Genomic DNA, 20,138 nt, shown 5'->3' with positions numbered 1-20,138 from the left:
CTGTCTGGCTTCAGTCCTGGCACCTTAGGCACCAGGCTCATAATAGAAATCAGTCCTGGCGCCATAGGCGCCAGGCTCATAGACATTACTTACCTCATGCAGACCATGCTGCAACTGAATCCAAGCCAACGTGAGGCTTGGATGGGACTATTTTGTTACAGGGACTATTTTTTACTCGGGTGTGGTTCTGGGGAACTTCTTACCTGGAACTACTTTGGAGGCTATTTAAACCACGCCCGATCAGCAATTCACGCTTCGCGTTACTCTGCATCCAGCAGCATAACGCTCACCATGTCTGCAGTCAGCATCCAGTCTTCAGCCACGCCCGACTCGAATCCAGAGCTCCTAGCAAAAGAGGAAAGAAGAAGGAAAGGTTAGAACACCGACATTATTTCAATCCTTACCTGATTCCGGATCCATCACGTCTTCGAACTTGAAAAGGACATTATTTCTGCACGCGTCGCATCGCCAGCTGCAACACCACGCCATACTCACCAGTCCTCACAGCATTTTTCGATCCGGCGCTGCCTCCATCATTTTCTTGCCGAACTCCAGCACCTGCGGGAAAAAACAAAAGAAACAATAAGGTGAGCGAAGAGAGCCGACAAATACAATCTCTTACCACCATAGGCTTACCTGATTTACCACCGGAGGCATTACCCTTTAATACGCCTCATCTTCATTAGCCGCACCTATAAAGGGAGAAAACAACAAGTTAAACTCATGCAACTTTTACCGGACAGTGTTGGGTAATACAGACTCTTACCTGAACGCCATCAGCTGCCTCCAGGCAATATTCTTTTGAACCAGTTGCAATTCAACAAGGGAATGGAATAAGAGTGATCCTCGGACATATTGAACTCTTTGAACTTTATAAACCCCAGAGTCAATATTCCTCCGGAACTCCTCCAGCACCTTCAAACCAGTGAAGTAACTGGTATCTACGCGCCCCTGCATGCCATGCAGGATGGAGAGCTCATCATTTAAAATCATAAGGTGAGGTCACTAAAAGGGGATATCAGAGGTGACAAGAGGGGAGAACGAGAACAGTGGGAGGGGGCCATCACTAAAATCCACGGGTGGCTAAATCCCTTTCTCCACTTGCAGGAGAATACTTCTACGGATCAAGCAGACGAGATTAGGCGGGCCAGTCCAGATAGTCATCTCGGCACTACGCATCACGTTGGTGGAGACCGCAGCTGTCCGGGTCCGATCGATGCCCCTGTGGGAACCAGGTGAGCGTAACAGAACGCGAAGCCTATCTACAAATCCCCACCCGGGCGTAATGGAAACCACAGAAACCGACCAACTAGCCCTATTGTTAGGGGAATTTAGGGCAGAAGTGCACTCCGCGCGCCAAGAAACTAATGCCCTCAGGAGAGAACTGATTGTGTCAAAGGAGCCCACTGATGATCTTGCTAGACAATTGCTGCAAAACCAAGCTGGGCAAACACCATTACCTGGACTCGGGGGGAATCCAACTCCTGTTTCATCGAGCAATCCTGTGCAAGTGGTTCTACCAGGGAGCATTCCTTTAGCTCCACCCGAACGCTTTGCTGGGGACCCGAAAAAGTTTGTCGTGTTTATGAATCAATGCCGCTTGCACTTTTTATGCAGACCTGGAGCTTTTCCAAACACCAAACCCAATGTAGCCTTTGTACTATCATACCTTAGTGGCAGCGCAGCGGATTGGTCAATTCCACTAGTTAACCAGGATGACCCTCTTCTTCAGGATTTTCAAGGTTTTCAATTGAGCATGGAAAGACTATTTGCCAGACATTCACAGGGACAGGCCCTGGATAACGAACTTTTATCCTTACGACAAGGTAACCGGGATCTACTAACCTATATCGCAACCTTCAATAGGTTGGTGGTGGAAACCGGATGGCCAGAGGTAAAACGAATTACATTATTTCATCGTGGACTTCGGGGTGAACTCAAAGATGTTTTGGCCCAAGTTGTGAACTCACCTCAGGATTGCGCAGAATATATAGACTTAGTGGTCCAGTTAGACCACCGACTTCAGAATAGAAAGGCTGATCGAGCTAAGTTCGAGAATCGGGTATTGGTTAAACCCAATGTTACCCCCAAAGGAACAGATGCATCAGAACCGATGCAGATCGGGGGGGTTAAGGGACCCTTGACTCAAAAGGAAAGAGAAAGGAGACGGCAGATGCAATTGTGTCTGTACTGTGGGGCCTCAGGACATTTTCTACAGGATTGCCCTATAAAAACATCCAAGAAAGTAGTCTGAGTTGCTGATAGAAATCAAACAGAGCCTGATTCGGGAAACGACCACGCCCAACAAGCGTAGAGGTCCGCTTGCCGAGCTTGAAGAAGGATACTCAGACCTCGCACCTCATCATACCTATGGTCCTTATTGATCCAAGGCAGCCATCACGTATGCATGCAGTAAAGGCATACATTGATAGCGGGCCGTAGGAAACTATATGGACCACTAATTGGCTTCTAGGATGAATCTACCTCTCTGCAAAAAGACCACTTCGGATGTCATCACCACAGTCAATGGAACTGAAATTGCCTCTGGGCCTGTAACTCATTCCACCGCAGAGATGACACTGTTGGATCAGGATGGGCATCGAGAGACTATTGTGTTGATTTAATCAAAGCCCCGCAGTTCCAAATAATACTGGGGATACCTTGGTTGGAAACACATAATCCTTGTGTTGATTGGTGAGAGAAGAGAATAACCTTCCCGGATTGTGCACACACCTGTTACCCGGAAAAACCCTTAAACAAAGGCCTGGCCACAGTCGCTACTCCAGTCGTGCAGTTACCTCAGGAATATCAAGAATTCCAGGATGTTTTCCAAAAAGAACAGGCAAACACCTTACCACCTCACAGATCATACGATTGTCAAATCGACCTCATACCCGGTGCACAACCTCCATGTAGTAGGATCTACACCCTTACGGAACCCGGAAACCTTCACCTACGACAATACTTGGACCAATACCTTGCTAATGGCTTCATTCGTCCATCCAAGTCGCCTGCATCCTCAGCTTTGTTCTTCGTGCCTAAAAAGGAAGGTGACCTCAGAACGTGCATAGACTACCGCTCATTAAATCAGATCACGGTTAAGAAGCGATACCCATTGCCTCTGATCCCCAAATTACTAGACCAAGTAAAGGATGCTTGCATCTACACCAAATCAGATCTCTGAGGGGCATATCATCTGGTACGTGTAAAGAAAGGCAACAAATGGAAGACTCCCTTTCGCACCAAGTACGGGTTATTCAAATACCAGGTGATGCCCTTCGGATTGTGCAATGCACCAGCAGCCTTCCAGTATTTTATGAACGATGTCCTTCGTGAACTCATTGACGTCTGTGTTGTCGTATACATAGACGATATTCTAGTGTACTCCTCCTCAGAATCAGACCATGTGAAGCACGTTCGTGCAATCCTTGAGAAACTACGCCACGACAAGTGATACGCAAAATTGGAGAAATGTGTTTTTCATTCTACAGAAGTTGAATTCCTTGGATTTATCCTGACTCCAAAGGGAGTTCGAATGGACTCTCAAAAGGTGGACGCAATCCTCAAGTGGCCATCACCCAGTTCAGTTAAAGGGGTACAAAGCATGCTTGGATTTGCTAATTTCCATCGCAGATTTATTCCTGAGTTCTCACATATTGTACACCCCATCACAGCACTTTTGCAGAAAAACAAACGTTTTTTGTGGACTGAAGAGGCTGAAAGAGCCTTCCAAGAGCTAAAATCGAAATTCACGTCTGCACCTGTTTTAAAGCATCCACGTCCTGAGCTTCCATACATAGTTGAAACCGATGCATCCAGTTTAGCCATTGGAGCTGTCCTGTCCCAGAAGGATCCTGAAACCGGTCAACTTCATCCAGTAGCTTTCTGGTCAAGAAAGTTCTCAGCACCTGAGTTAAACTATGCGGTTACTGATAAGGAGTTATTAGCCATCAAGTCCGCCTTCAAGGCTTGGCGGCATTATCTTCTCGATGCTAGGCATACCATCACTGTAATCACCGATCACAGGAACCTGCAGTATTTGAAAACAGCCAAGGCCCAATCATCGCGTCAACTTCGATGGGCATTATTCTTTGCCGAATTCGATTTCGTGATCACTTATCGACCAGGTTGTAAAAACGGCAAGGCAGATGCCTTATCCCGAATAGGGATGGGAGAAGCATATTCGAACCCGGAACCGGTGCCTATAATTGCAGAATAAAGAATTCTTGCCATAACTACTCTACAGACTTTAGAAGATATTCATTTAAAAATCCAACAACTTTTCGATCCTGCAGCCCTGCAGGACTGGGTAAAGAAAGGCAAAGATTATTCAGTCAGCAATGACCTACCTTACTATCAAGGGCGTCTATTTCTACCACACAAGGAACTACAAGAACTAGTTATCTCCAATTATCATGATACTCTGATGGAAGGACATCCAGGTATCGCAAAAACTGAAGCTAAAATTAAAAGACAATTCTGGTGGCCCACCTGGCGAAAAGACATAAAGTCATTTGTGCTATCTTGTGGTATCTGCGCCCAAAACAAAAGTCAAAAGAAAAAACCAGCTGGTCTTTTACAACTTTTGGATATTCCTCCCACACCTTGGCATACTTAGTCTTTAGACTTTATTACTGATCTACCTCCATGTAATGGATTTAACACCATTCTAGTTATTGTGGATCTTTTTTCCAAGATGGCCCACTTTATTCCTTTAAAGGGATTACCTTCCGCTTCAATTTTGGCCAAGGAATTTCTCAAAAACATTGTTCGAATACATGGATTTACTTCTGTATTGGTCTCTGACCGAGGAAGCCAATTCATTTCTCAATTTTGGAAAAGATGTTGTCAATTTGCGCAAATCAACGTGAGGTTATCAAGCAGTCACCACCCCCAGACCGATGGTCAGACGGAGAGGACCAACCAGACTCTTGAACAGTACCTACGTTGCATGCTACACCAAACCAAAAGCAATTGGAAGGATATTTTATGGATTTCCAAATACGCATACAATAACTCTGTACATTCTGGAACCGGACAAAGCCCCTTTTATACCATATATGGACATCATCCTCGAACATCAGAACTCGATTCACCTCAACACTTAGAAATGCCCGCAGTGAATCATCTGCACTCTACTATTACACAAGCCTTTAAGGAACCAACAGAACATTTGAAACATGCAAAAGAGAAATACAAGAAAAATGCTGATCAACATAGAAGCGATGCTCCACAATACCAGATTGGAGATCAAGTTTGGCTGGCTACAAAACACATACCTCTAAAAGGGACTCAGACTTTTAATCCTAGATTTATGGGACCTTACACTATTAAGGCCATTATCAACCTGGTGGCCGTCAAATTGGAACTACCCTCTAATATGCGGATCCATCCCGTCTTTCATGTTTCACTCCTGAAACCAGTTCAACCCGGGACAAGACTAGCCAAACCACCCGACCCCATCCAAATAGATGGGAAATTCGAAGTTAACAATATCCTGGACTCTAAAATGGTTAAATCAAGACTTTTTTATTTAATCGACTGGAAGAGTTACGGACAACAGGAAAGGTCATGGGAACCTAGTGACCACGTTCATGCACCTCGGTTGGTGCAAAAATTCGATCGGAACTTCACAGACAAACCAGGACCGAGGGGAAGAACACCTTTAGGAGGGGCCTTGGGGGGGAGTGCTGTCATGATGCCTACCCCCGGGCATCCGGACCAAGCCCTTCAGCCCCGGGAGCAGGCATCCAGATATTTATTAAAACCCCAGCAGCCCCGGCTAAGGGCTGTCTGGGTTCAGTCCTGGCGCCTTAGGCACCAGGCTCATAATAGAAATCAGTCCTGGCGCCATAGGCGCCAGGCTCATAGACATTACTTACCTCATGCAGACCATGCTGCAACTGAATCCAAGCCAACGTGTGGCTTGGATGGGACTATTTTGTTACAGGGACTATTTTTTACTCGGGTGAGGTTCTGGGGAACTTCTTACCTGGAACTACTCTGGAGGCTATTTAAACCATGCCCGATCAGCAACACATGCTTCGCGTTATTCTGCATCCAGCAGCGTAACGCTCACCGTGTCTGCAGTGAGCATCCAGTCTTCAGCCACGCCCGACTCGAATCCAGAGCTCCTAGCAAAAGAGGAAAGAAGAAGGAAAGGTTAGAACACCGACATTATTTCAATCCATACCTGATTCCGGATCCATCACATCTTTGAACTTGAAAAGGACATTATTTCTGCACGCGTCGCATCGCCAGCTGCAGCACCGCGCCATACTCACCAGTCCTCACAGCATTTTTCGAAACAAAAGAAACAACAAGGTGAGCGAAGAGAGCCGACAAATACAATCTCTTACCACCATAGGCTTACCTGATTTACCACCGGAGGCATTACCCTTTAATACGCCTCATCTTCATTTGCCGCACCTATAAAGGGAGAAAACAACAAGTTAAACTCATGCAACTTTTACCGGACAGTGTTGGGTAATACAGACTCTTACCTGAACGCCATCAGCTGCCTCCAGGCAATATTCTTTTGAACCAGTTGCAATTCAACAAGGGAATGGAATAAGAGTGATCCTCGGACATATTGAACTCTTTGAACTTTATAAACCCCAGAGTCAATATTCCTCCGGAACTCCTCCAGCACCTTCAAACCAGTGAAGTAACTGGTATCTACGCGCCCCTGCATGCCATGCAGGATGGAGAGCTCATCATTTAAAATCATAAGGTGAGGTCACTAAAAGGGGATATCAGAGGTGACAAGAGGGGAGAACGAGAACAGTGGGAGGGGGCCATCACTAAAATCCACGGGTGGCTAAATCCCTTTCTCCACTTGCAGGAGAATACTTCTACGGATCAAGCAGACGAGATTAGGCGGGCCAGTCCAGATAGTCATCTCGGCACTACGCATCACGTTGGTGGAGACCGCAGCTGTCCGGGTCCGATCGATGCCCCTGTGGGAACCAGGTGAGCGTAACAGAACGCGAAGCCTATCTACAAATCCCCACCCGGGCGTAATGGAAACCACAGAAACCGACCAACTAGCCCTATTGTTAGGGGAATTTAGGGCAGAAGTGCACTCCGCGCGCCAAGAAACTAATGCCCTCAGGAGAGAACTGATTGTGTCAAAGGAGCCCACTGATGATCTTGCTAGACAATTGCTGCAAAACCAAGCTGGGCAAACACCATTACCTGGACTCGGGGGGAATCCAACTCCTGTTTCATCGAGCAATCCTGTGCAAGTGGTTCTACCAGGGAGCATTCCTTTAGCTCCACCCGAACGCTTTGCTGGGGACCCGAAAAAGTTTGTCGTGTTTATGAATCAATGCCGCTTGCACTTTTTATGCAGACCTGGAGCTTTTCCAAACACCAAACCCAATGTAGCCTTTGTACTATCATACCTTAGTGGCAGCGCAGCGGATTGGTCAATTCCACTAGTTAACCAGGATGACCCTCTTCTTCAGGATTTTCAAGGTTTTCAATTGAGCATGGAAAGACTATTTGCCAGACATTCACAGGGACAGGCCCTGGATAACGAACTTTTATCCTTACGACAAGGTAACCGGGATCTACTAACCTATATCGCAACCTTCAATAGGTTGGTGGTGGAAACCGGATGGCCAGAGGTAAAACGAATTACATTATTTCATCGTGGACTTCGGGGTGAACTCAAAGATGTTTTGGCCCAAGTTGTGAACTCACCTCAGGATTGCGCAGAATATATAGACTTAGTGGTCCAGTTAGACCACCGACTTCAGAATAGAAAGGCTGATCGAGCTAAGTTCGAGAATCGGGTATTGGTTAAACCCAATGTTACCCCCAAAGGAACAGATGCATCAGAACCGATGCAGATCGGGGGGGTTAAGGGACCCTTGACTCAAAAGGAAAGAGAAAGGAGACGGCAGATGCAATTGTGTCTGTACTGTGGGGCCTCAGGACATTTTCTACAGGATTGCCCTATAAAAACATCCAAGAAAGTAGTCTGAGTTGCTGATAGAAATCAAACAGAGCCTGATTCGGGAAACGACCACGCCCAACAAGCGTAGAGGTCCGCTTGCCGAGCTTGAAGAAGGATACTCAGACCTCGCACCTCATCATACCTATGGTCCTTATTGATCCAAGGCAGCCATCACGTATGCATGCAGTAAAGGCATACATTGATAGCGGGCCGTAGGAAACTATATGGACCACTAATTGGCTTCAAGGATGAATCTACCTCTCTGCAAAAAGACCACTTCGGATGTCATCACCACAGTCGATGGAACTGAAATTGCCTCTGGGCCTGTAACTCATTCCACCGCAGAGATGACACTGTTGGATCAGGATGGGCATCGAGAGACTATTGTGTTGATTTAATCAAAGCCCCGCAGTTCCAAATAATACTGGGGATACCTTGGTTGGAAACACATAATCCTTGTGTTGATTGGTGAGAGAAGAGAATAACCTTCCCGGATTGTGCACACACCTGTTACCCGGAAAAACCCTTAAACAAAGGCCTGGCCACAGTCGCTACTCCAGTCGTGCAGTTACCTCAGGAATATCAAGAATTCCAGGATGTTTTCCAAAAAGAACAGGCAAACACCTTACCACCTCACAGATCATACGATTGTCAAATCGACCTCATACCCGGTGCACAACCTCCATGTAGTAGGATCTACACCCTTACGGAACCCGGAAACCTTCACCTACGACAATACTTGGACCAATACCTTGCTAATGGCTTCATTCGTCCATCCAAGTCGCCTGCATCCTCAGCTTTGTTCTTCGTGCCTAAAAAGGAAGGTGACCTCAGAACGTGCATAGACTACCGCTCATTAAATCAGATCACGGTTAAGAAGCGATACCCATTGCCTCTGATCCCCAAATTACTAGACCAAGTAAAGGATGCTTGCATCTACACCAAATCAGATCTCTGAGGGGCATATCATCTGGTACGTGTAAAGAAAGGCAACAAATGGAAGACTCCCTTTCGCACCAAGTACGGGTTATTCAAATACCAGGTGATGCCCTTCGGATTGTGCAATGCACCAGCAGCCTTCCAGTATTTTATGAACGATGTCCTTCGTGAACTCATTGACGTCTGTGTTGTCGTATACATAGACGATATTCTAGTGTACTCCTCCTCAGAATCAGACCATGTGAAGCACGTTCGTGCAATCCTTGAGAAACTACGCCACGACAAGTGATACGCAAAATTGGAGAAATGTGTTTTTCATTCTACAGAAGTTGAATTCCTTGGATTTATCCTGACTCCAAAGGGAGTTCGAATGGACTCTCAAAAGGTGGACGCAATCCTCAAGTGGCCATCACCCAGTTCAGTTAAAGGGGTACAAAGCATGCTTGGATTTGCTAATTTCCATCGCAGATTTATTCCTGAGTTCTCACATATTGTACACCCCATCACAGCACTTTTGCAGAAAAACAAACGTTTTTTGTGGACTGAAGAGGCTGAAAGAGCCTTCCAAGAGCTAAAATCGAAATTCACGTCTGCACCTGTTTTAAAGCATCCACGTCCTGAGCTTCCATACATAGTTGAAACCGATGCATCCAGTTTAGCCATTGGAGCTGTCCTGTCCCAGAAGGATCCTGAAACCGGTCAACTTCATCCAGTAGCTTTCTGGTCAAGAAAGTTCTCAGCACCTGAGTTAAACTATGCGGTTACTGATAAGGAGTTATTAGCCATCAAGTCCGCCTTCAAGGCTTGGCGGCATTATCTTCTCGATGCTAGGCATACCATCACTGTAATCACCGATCACAGGAACCTGCAGTATTTGAAAACAGCCAAGGCCCAATCATCGCGTCAACTTCGATGGGCATTATTCTTTGCCGAATTCGATTTCGTGATCACTTATCGACCAGGTTGTAAAAACGGCAAGGCAGATGCCTTATCCCGAATAGGGATGGGAGAAGCATATTCGAACCCGGAACCGGTGCCTATAATTGCAGAATAAAGAATTCTTGCCATAACTACTCTACAGACTTTAGAAGATATTCATTTAAAAATCCAACAACTTTTCGATCCTGCAGCCCTGCAGGACTGGGTAAAGAAAGGCAAAGATTATTCAGTCAGCAATGACCTACCTTACTATCAAGGGCGTCTATTTCTACCACACAAGGAACTACAAGAACTAGTTATCTCCAATTATCATGATACTCTGATGGAAGGACATCCAGGTATCGCAAAAACTGAAGCTAAAATTAAAAGACAATTCTGGTGGCCCACCTGGCGAAAAGACATAAAGTCATTTGTGCTATCTTGTGGTATCTGCGCCCAAAACAAAAGTCAAAAGAAAAAACCAGCTGGTCTTTTACAACTTTTGGATATTCCTCCCACACCTTGGCATACTTAGTCTTTAGACTTTATTACTGATCTACCTCCATGTAATGGATTTAACACCATTCTAGTTATTGTGGATCTTTTTTCCAAGATGGCCCACTTTATTCCTTTAAAGGGATTACCTTCCGCTTCAATTTTGGCCAAGGAATTTCTCAAAAACATTGTTCGAATACATGGATTTACTTCTGTATTGGTCTCTGACCGAGGTAGCCAATTCATTTCTCAATTTTGGAAAAGATGTTGTCAATTTGCGCAAATCAACGTGAGGTTATCAAGCAGTCACCACCCCCAGACCGATGGTCAGACGGAGAGGACCAACCAGACTCTTGAACAGTACCTACGTTGCATGCTACACCAAACCAAAAGCAATTGGAAGGATATTTTATGGATTTCCAAATACGCATACAATAACTCTGTACATTCTGGAACCGGACAAAGCCCCTTTTATACCATATATGGACATCATCCTCGAACATCAGAACTCGATTCACCTCAACACTTAGAAATGCCCGCAGTGAATCATCTGCACTCTACTATTACACAAGCCTTTAAGGAACCAACAGAACATTTGAAACATGCAAAAGAGAAATACAAGAAAAATGCTGATCAACATAGAAGCGATGCTCCACAATACCAGATTGGAGATCAAGTTTGGCTGGCTACAAAACACATACCTCTAAAAGGGACTCAGACTTTTAATCCTAGATTTATGGGACCTTACACTATTAAGGCCATTATCAACCTGGTGGCCGTCAAATTGGAACTACCCTCTAATATGCGGATCCATCCCGTCTTTCATGTTTCACTCCTGAAACCAGTTCAACCCGGGACAAGACTAGCCAAACCACCCGACCCCATCCAAATAGATGGGAAATTCGAAGTTAACAATATCCTGGACTCTAAAATGGTTAAATCAAGACTTTTTTATTTAATCGACTGGAAGAGTTACGGACAACAGGAAAGGTCATGGGAACCTAGTGACCACGTTCATGCACCTCGGTTGGTGCAAAAATTCGATCGGAACTTCACAGACAAACCAGGACCGAGGGGAAGAACACCTTTAGGAGGGGCCTTGGGGGGGAGTGCTGTCATGATGCCTACCCCCGGGCATCCGGACCAAGCCCTTCAGCCCCGGGAGCAGGCATCCAGATATTTATTAAAACCCCAGCAGCCCCGGCTAAGGGCTGTCTGGGTTCAGTCCTGGCGCCTTAGGCACCAGGCTCATAATAGAAATCAGTCCTGGCGCCATAGGCGCCAGGCTCATAGACATTACTTACCTCATGCAGACCATGCTGCAACTGAATCCAAGCCAACGTGTGGCTTGGATGGGACTATTTTGTTACAGGGACTATTTTTTACTCGGGTGAGGTTCTGGGGAACTTCTTACCTGGAACTACTCTGGAGGCTATTTAAACCATGCCCGATCAGCAACACATGCTTCGCGTTATTCTGCATCCAGCAGCGTAACGCTCACCGTGTCTGCAGTGAGCATCCAGTCTTCAGCCACGCCCGACTCGAATCCAGAGCTCCTAGCAAAAGAGGAAAGAAGAAGGAAAGGTTAGAACACCGACATTATTTCAATCCATACCTGATTCCGGATCCATCACATCTTTGAACTTGAAAAGGACATTATTTCTGCACGCGTCGCATCGCCAGCTGCAGCACCGCGCCATACTCACCAGTCCTCACAGCATTTTTCGAAACAAAAGAAACAACAAGGTGAGCGAAGAGAGCCGACAAATACAATCTCTTACCACCATAGGCTTACCTGATTTACCACCGGAGGCATTACCCTTTAATACGCCTCATCTTCATTTGCCGCACCTATAAAGGGAGAAAACAACAAGTTAAACTCATGCAACTTTTACCGGACAGTGTTGGGTAATACAGACTCTTACCTGAACGCCATCAGCTGCCTCCAGGCAATATTCTTTTGAACCAGTTGCAATTCAACAAGGGAATGGAATAAGAGTGATCCTCGGACATATTGAACTCTTTGAACTTTATAAACCCCAGAGTCAATATTCCTCCGGAACTCCTCCAGCACCTTCAAACCAGTGAAGTAACTGGTATCTACGCGCCCCTGCATGCCATGCAGGATGGAGAGCTCATCATTTAAAATCATAAGGTGAGGTCACTAAAAGGGGATATCAGAGGTGACAAGAGGGGAGAACGAGAACAGTGGGAGGGGGCCATCACTAAAATCCACGGGTGGCTAAATCCCTTTCTCCACTTGCAGGAGAATACTTCTACGGATCAAGCAGACGAGATTAGGCGGGCCAGTCCAGATAGTCATCTCGGCACTACGCATCACGTTGGTGGAGACCGCAGCTGTCCGGGTCCGATCGATGCCCCTGTGGGAACCAGGTGAGCGTAACAGAACGCGAAGCCTATCTACAAATCCCCACCCGGGCGTAATGGAAACCACAGAAACCGACCAACTAGCCCTATTGTTAGGGGAATTTAGGGCAGAAGTGCACTCCGCGCGCCAAGAAACTAATGCCCTCAGGAGAGAACTGATTGTGTCAAAGGAGCCCACTGATGATCTTGCTAGACAATTGCTGCAAAACCAAGCTGGGCAAACACCATTACCTGGACTCGGGGGGAATCCAACTCCTGTTTCATCGAGCAATCCTGTGCAAGTGGTTCTACCAGGGAGCATTCCTTTAGCTCCACCCGAACGCTTTGCTGGGGACCCGAAAAAGTTTGTCGTGTTTATGAATCAATGCCGCTTGCACTTTTTATGCAGACCTGGAGCTTTTCCAAACACCAAACCCAATGTAGCCTTTGTACTATCATACCTTAGTGGCAGCGCAGCGGATTGGTCAATTCCACTAGTTAACCAGGATGACCCTCTTCTTCAGGATTTTCAAGGTTTTCAATTGAGCATGGAAAGACTATTTGCCAGACATTCACAGGGACAGGCCCTGGATAACGAACTTTTATCCTTACGACAAGGTAACCGGGATCTACTAACCTATATCGCAACCTTCAATAGGTTGGTGGTGGAAACCGGATGGCCAGAGGTAAAACGAATTACATTATTTCATCGTGGACTTCGGGGTGAACTCAAAGATGTTTTGGCCCAAGTTGTGAACTCACCTCAGGATTGCGCAGAATATATAGACTTAGTGGTCCAGTTAGACCACCGACTTCAGAATAGAAAGGCTGATCGAGCTAAGTTCGAGAATCGGGTATTGGTTAAACCCAATGTTACCCCCAAAGGAACAGATGCATCAGAACCGATGCAGATCGGGGGGGTTAAGGGACCCTTGACTCAAAAGGAAAGAGAAAGGAGACGGCAGATGCAATTGTGTCTGTACTGTGGGGCCTCAGGACATTTTCTACAGGATTGCCCTATAAAAACATCCAAGAAAGTAGTCTGAGTTGCTGATAGAAATCAAACAGAGCCTGATTCGGGAAACGACCACGCCCAACAAGCGTAGAGGTCCGCTTGCCGAGCTTGAAGAAGGATACTCAGACCTCGCACCTCATCATACCTATGGTCCTTATTGATCCAAGGCAGCCATCACGTATGCATGCAGTAAAGGCATACATTGATAGCGGGCCGTAGGAAACTATATGGACCACTAATTGGCTTCTAGGATGAATCTACCTCTCTGCAAAAAGACCACTTCGGATGTCATCACCACAGTCGATGGAACTGAAATTGCCTCTGGGCCTGTAACTCATTCCACCGCAGAGATGACACTGTTGGATCAGGATGGGCATCGAGAGACTATTGTGTTGATTTAATCAAAGCCCCGCAGTTCCAAATAATACTGGGGATACCTTGGTTGGAAACACATAATCCTTGTGTTGATTGGTGAGAGAAGAGAATAACCTTCCCGGATTGTGCACACACCTGTTACCCGGAAAAACCCTTAAACAAAGGCCTGGCCACAGTCGCTACTCCAGTCGTGCAGTTACCTCAGGAATATCAAGAATTCCAGGATGTTTTCCAAAAAGAACAGGCAAACACCTTACCACCTCACAGATCATACGATTGTCAAATCGACCTCATACCCGGTGCACAACCTCCATGTAGTAGGATCTACACCCTTACGGAACCCGGAAACCTTCACCTACGACAATACTTGGACCAATACCTTGCTAATGGCTTCATTCGTCCATCCAAGTCGCCTGCATCCTCAGCTTTGTTCTTCGTGCCTAAAAAGGAAGGTGACCTCAGAACGTGCATAGACTACCGCTCATTAAATCAGATCACGGTTAAGAAGCGATACCCATTGCCTCTGATCCCCAAATTACTAGACCAAGTAAAGGATGCTTGCATCTACACCAAATCAGATCTCTGAGGGGCATATCATCTGGTACGTGTAAAGAAAGGCAACAAATGGAAGACTCCCTTTCGCACCAAGTACGGGTTATTCAAATACCAGGTGATGCCCTTCGGATTGTGCAATGCACCAGCAGCCTTCCAGTATTTTATGAACGATGTCCTTCGTGAACTCATTGACGTCTGTGTTGTCGTATACATAGACGATATTCTAGTGTACTCCTCCTCAGAATCAGACCATGTGAAGCACGTTCGTGCAATCCTTGAGAAACTACGCCACGACAAGTGATACGCAAAATTGGAGAAATGTGTTTTTCATTCTACAGAAGTTGAATTCCTTGGATTTATCCTGACTCCAAAGGGAGTTCGAATGGACTCTCAAAAGGTGGACGCAATCCTCAAGTGGCCATCACCCAGTTCAGTTAAAGGGGTACAAAGCATGCTTGGATTTGCTAATTTCCATCGCAGATTTATTCCTGAGTTCTCACATATTGTACACCCCATCACAGCACTTTTGCAGAAAAACAAACGTTTTTTGTGGACTGAAGAGGCTGAAAGAGCCTTCCAAGAGCTAAAATCGAAATTCACGTCTGCACCTGTTTTAAAGCATCCACGTCCTGAGCTTCCATACATAGTTGAAACCGATGCATCCAGTTTAGCCATTGGAGCTGTCCTGTCCCAGAAGGATCCTGAAACCGGTCAACTTCATCCAGTAGCTTTCTGGTCAAGAAAGTTCTCAGCACCTGAGTTAAACTATGCGGTTACTGATAAGGAGTTATTAGCCATCAAGTCCGCCTTCAAGGCTTGGCGGCATTATCTTCTCGATGCTAGGCATACCATCACTGTAATCACCGATCACAGGAACCTGCAGTATTTGAAAACAGCCAAGGCCCAATCATCGCGTCAACTTCGATGGGCATTATTCTTTGCCGAATTCGATTTCGTGATCACTTATCGACCAGGTTGTAAAAACGGCAAGGCAGATGCCTTATCCCGAATAGGGATGGGAGAAGCATATTCGAACCCGGAACCGGTGCCTATAATTGCAGAATAAAGAATTCTTGCCATAACTACTCTACAGACTTTAGAAGATATTCATTTAAAAATCCAACAACTTTTCGATCCTGCAGCCCTGCAGGACTGGGTAAAGAAAGGCAAAGATTATTCAGTCAGCAATGACCTACCTTACTATCAAGGGCGTCTATTTCTACCACACAAGGAACTACAAGAACTAGTTATCTCCAATTATCATGATACTCTGATGGAAGGACATCCAGGTATCGCAAAAACTGAAGCTAAAATTAAAAGACAATTCTGGTGGCCCACCTGGCGAAAAGACATAAAGTCATTTGTGCTATCTTGTGGTATCTGCGCCCAAAACAAAAGTCAAAAGAAAAAACCAGCTGGTCTTTTACAACTTTTGGATATTCCTCCCACACCTTGGCATACTTAGTCTTTAGACTTTATTACTGATCTACCTCCATGTAATGGATTTAACACCATTCTAGTTATTGTGGATCTTTTTTCCAAGATGGCCCACTTTATTCCTTTAAAGGGATTACCTTCCGCTTCAATTTTGGCCAAGGAATTTCTCAAAAACATTGTTCGAATACATGGATTTACTTCTGTATTGGTCTCTGACCGAGGAAGCCAATTCATTTCTCAATTTTGGAAAAGATGTTGTCAATTTGCGCAAATCAACGTGAGGTTATCAAGCAGTCACCACCCCCAGACCGATGGTCAGACGGAGAGGACCAACCAGACTCTTGAACAGTACCTACGTTGCATGCTACACCAAACCAAAAGCAATTGGAAGGATATTTTATGGATTTCCAAATACGCATACAATAACTCTGTACATTCTGGAACCGGACAAAGCCCCTTTTATACCATATATGGACATCATCCTCGAACATCAGAACTCGATTCACCTCAACACTTAGAAATGCCCGCAGTGAATCATCTGCACTCTACTATTACACAAGCCTTTAAGGAACCAACAGAACATTTGAAACATGCAAAAGAGAAATACAAGAAAAATGCTGATCAACATAGAAGCGATGCTCCACAATACCAGATTGGAGATCAAGTTTGGCTGGCTACAAAACACATACCTCTAAAAGGGACTCAGACTTTTAATCCTAGATTTATGGGACCTTACACTATTAAGGCCATTATCAACCTGGTGGCCGTCAAATTGGAACTACCCTCTAATATGCGGATCCATCCCGTCTTTCATGTTTCACTCCTGAAACCAGTTCAACCCGGGACAAGACTAGCCAAACCACCCGACCCCATCCAAATAGATGGGAAATTCGAAGTTAACAATATCCTGGACTCTAAAATGGTTAAATCAAGACTTTTTTATTTAATCGACTGGAAGAGTTACGGACAACAGGAAAGGTCATGGGAACCTAGTGACCACGTTCATGCACCTCGGTTGGTGCAAAAATTCGATCGGAACTTCACAGACAAACCAGGACCGAGGGGAAGAACACCTTTAGGAGGGGCCTTGGGGGGGAGTGCTGTCATGATGCCTACCCCCGGGCATCCGGACCAAGCCCTTCAGCCCCGGGAGCAGGCATCCAGATATTTATTAAAACCCCAGCAGCCCCGGCTAAGGGCTGTCTGGGTTCAGTCCTGGCGCCTTAGGCACCAGGCTCATAATAGAAATCAGTCCTGGCGCCATAGGCGCCAGGCTCATAGACATTACTTACCTCATGCAGACCATGCTGCAACTGAATCCAAGCCAACGTGTGGCTTGGATGGGACTATTTTGTTACAGGGACTATTTTTTACTCGGGTGAGGTTCTGGGGAACTTCTTACCTGGAACTACTCTGGAGGCTATTTAAACCATGCCCGATCAGCAACACATGCTTCGCGTTATTCTGCATCCAGCAGCGTAACGCTCACCGTGTCTGCAGTGAGCATCCAGTCTTCAGCCACGCCCGACTCGAATCCAGAGCTCCTAGCAAAAGAGGAAAGAAGAAGGAAAGGTTAGAACACCGACATTATTTCAATCCATACCTGATTCCGGATCCATCACATCTTTGAACTTGAAAAGGACATTATTTCTGCACGCGTCGCATCGCCAGCTGCAGCACCGCGCCATACTCACCAGTCCTCACAGCATTTTTCGAAACAAAAGAAACAACAAGGTGAGCGAAGAGAGCCGACAAATACAATCTCTTACCACCATAGGCTTACCTGATTTACCACCGGAGGCATTACCCTTTAATACGCCTCATCTTCATTTGCCGCACCTATAAAGGGAGAAAACAACAAGTTAAACTCATGCAACTTTTACCGGACAGTGTTGGGTAATACAGACTCTTACCTGAACGCCATCAGCTGCCTCCAGGCAATATTCTTTTGAACCAGTTGCAATTCAACAAGGGAATGGAATAAGAGTGATCCTCGGACATATTGAACTCTTTGAACTTTATAAACCCCAGAGTCAATATTCCTCCGGAACTCCTCCAGCACCTTCAAACCAGTGAAGTAACTGGTATCTACGCGCCCCTGCATGCCATGCAGGATGGAGAGCTCATCATTTAAAATCATAAGGTGAGGTCACTAAAAGGGGATATCAGAGGTGACAAGAGGGGAGAACGAGAACAGTGGGAGGGGGCCATCACTAAAATCCACGGGTGGCTAAATCCCTTTCTCCACTTGCAGGAGAATACTTCTACGGATCAAGCAGACGAGATTAGGCGGGCCAGTCCAGATAGTCATCTCGGCACTACGCATCACGTTGGTGGAGACCGCAGCTGTCCGGGTCCGATCGATGCCCCTGTGGGAACCAGGTGAGCGTAACAGAACGCGAAGCCTATCTACAAATCCCCACCCGGGCGTAATGGAAACCACAGAACACGACCAACTAGCCCTATTGTTAGGGGAATTTAGGGCAGAAGTGCACTCCGCGCGCCAAGAAACTAATGCCCTCAGGAGAGAACTGATTGTGTCAAAGGAGCCCACTGATGATCTTGCTAGACAATTGCTGCAAAACCAAGCTGGGCAAACACCATTACCTGGACTCGGGGGGAATCCAACTCCTGTTTCATCGAGCAATCCTGTGCAAGTGGTTCTACCAGGGAGCATTCCTTTAGCTCCACCCGAACGCTTTGCTGGGGACCCGAAAAAGTTTGTCGTGTTTATGAATCAATGCCGCTTGCACTTTTTATGCAGACCTGGAGCTTTTCCAAACACCAAACCCAATGTAGCCTTTGTACTATCATACCTTAGTGGCAGCGCAGCGGATTGGTCAATTCCACTAGTTAACCAGGATGACCCTCTTCTTCAGGATTTTCAAGGTTTTCAATTGAGCATGGAAAGACTATTTGCCAGACATTCACAGGGACAGGCCCTGGATAACGAACTTTTATCCTTACGACAAGGTAACCGGGATCTACTAACCTATATCGCAACCTTCAATAGGTTGGTGGTGGAAACCGGATGGCCAGAGGTAAAACGAATTACATTATTTCATCGTGGACTTCGGGGTGAACTCAAAGATGTTTTGGCCCAAGTTGTGAACTCACCTCAGGATTGCGCAGAATATATAGACTTAGTGGTCCAGTTAGACCACCGACTTCAGAATAGAAAGGCTGATCGAGCTAAGTTCGAGAATCGGGTATTGGTTAAACCCAATGTTACCCCCAAAGGAACAGATGCATCAGAACCGATGCAGATCGGGGGGGTTAAGGGACCCTTGACTCAAAAGGAAAGAGAAAGGAGACGGCAGATGCAATTGTGTCTGTACTGTGGGGCCTCAGGACATTTTCTACAGGATTGCCCTATAAAAACATCCAAGAAAGTAGTCTGAGTTGCTGATAGAAATCAAACAGAGCCTGATTCGGGAAACGACCACGCCCAACAAGCGTAGAGGTCCGCTTGCCGAGCTTGAAGAAGGATACTCAGACCTCGCACCTCATCATACCTATGGTCCTTATTGATCCAAGGCAGCCATCACGTATGCATGCAGTAAAGGCATACATTGATAGCGGGCCGTAGGAAACTATATGGACCACTAATTGGCTTCTAGGATGAATCTACCTCTCTGCAAAAAGACCACTTCGGATGTCATCACCACAGTCGATGGAACTGAAATTGCCTCTGGGCCTGTAACTCATTCCACCGCAGAGATGACACTGTTGGATCAGGATGGGCATCGAGAGACTATTGTGTTGATTTAATCAAAGCCCCGCAGTTCCAAATAATACTGGGGATACCTTGGTTGGAAACACATAATCCTTGTGTTGATTGGTGAGAGAAGAGAATAACCTTCCCGGATTGTGCACACACCTGTTACCCGGAAAAACCCTTAAACAAAGGCCTGGCCACAGTCGCTACTCCAGTCGTGCAGTTACCTCAGGAATATCAAGAATTCCAGGATGTTTTCCAAAAAGAACAGGCAAACACCTTACCACCTCACAGATCATACGATTGTCAAATCGACCTCATACCCGGTGCACAACCTCCATGTAGTAGGATCTACA

Source organism: Ambystoma mexicanum, chromosome 9, assembly GCF_040938575.1.
Source record: "Ambystoma mexicanum isolate Mex_15411 chromosome 9, UKY_AmexF1_1, whole genome shotgun sequence".
Classification (NCBI taxonomy): Eukaryota; Metazoa; Chordata; class Amphibia; order Caudata; family Ambystomatidae; genus Ambystoma; species Ambystoma mexicanum.
The sequence above is the reverse complement of the archived record's forward strand: the minus strand, read 5'-3'. Positions refer to the sequence as shown.